The 330-nt window shown below is 61.5% G+C and overlaps 1 protein-coding gene across 1 annotated transcript in view; it reads right to left on the bottom strand.

The window, feature by feature from the left end:
- LOC104502325 (2-oxoglutarate dehydrogenase, mitochondrial-like) overlaps positions 1-330 on the bottom strand; it is a 13,520-nt gene that overhangs the window by 4,719 nt on the left and 8,471 nt on the right. The window lies entirely within an intron of this gene.

Here is a 330-nt window from a genome sequence, read left to right as displayed (position 1 = left end):
CGCTGACGTTGGCAGTGCGCCTGCAGAGGCGGGCAGGACAGGGCAGGGCAGGGGCGCCTTCTTCAAGCCAAAGAGCAGGGCCAAGGCTGGGCAGACCTTTGGATCTGCCCAGCACTGCAGTTCCTGGCTTAACCTGTGGCCTTGTAAGTTGGGTTTTCCCCAAACCCGAACGGGGTCAACCTGCCGCGGGTGCTTCTGCGCAGGGACAGCTGAGGAGACCACGGTCACACCTCCACAGCAGCTGGCTTTAACTTCTCACCAGGCTTGGCAAACCCGAGCGCAACCGAAGGTGGACAGCTCTGTCAGGAACTCGTCAGAGCGTCCTCAAGT

Source organism: Buceros rhinoceros, unplaced genomic scaffold (genome assembly GCF_000710305.1).
Source record: "Buceros rhinoceros silvestris isolate BGI_N320 unplaced genomic scaffold, ASM71030v1 scaffold25272, whole genome shotgun sequence".
NCBI lineage: Eukaryota > Metazoa > Chordata > Aves > Bucerotiformes > Bucerotidae > Buceros > Buceros rhinoceros.
Note: the sequence above shows the minus strand (reverse complement) of the source record. Positions and strands in the feature narration are given on the sequence as shown.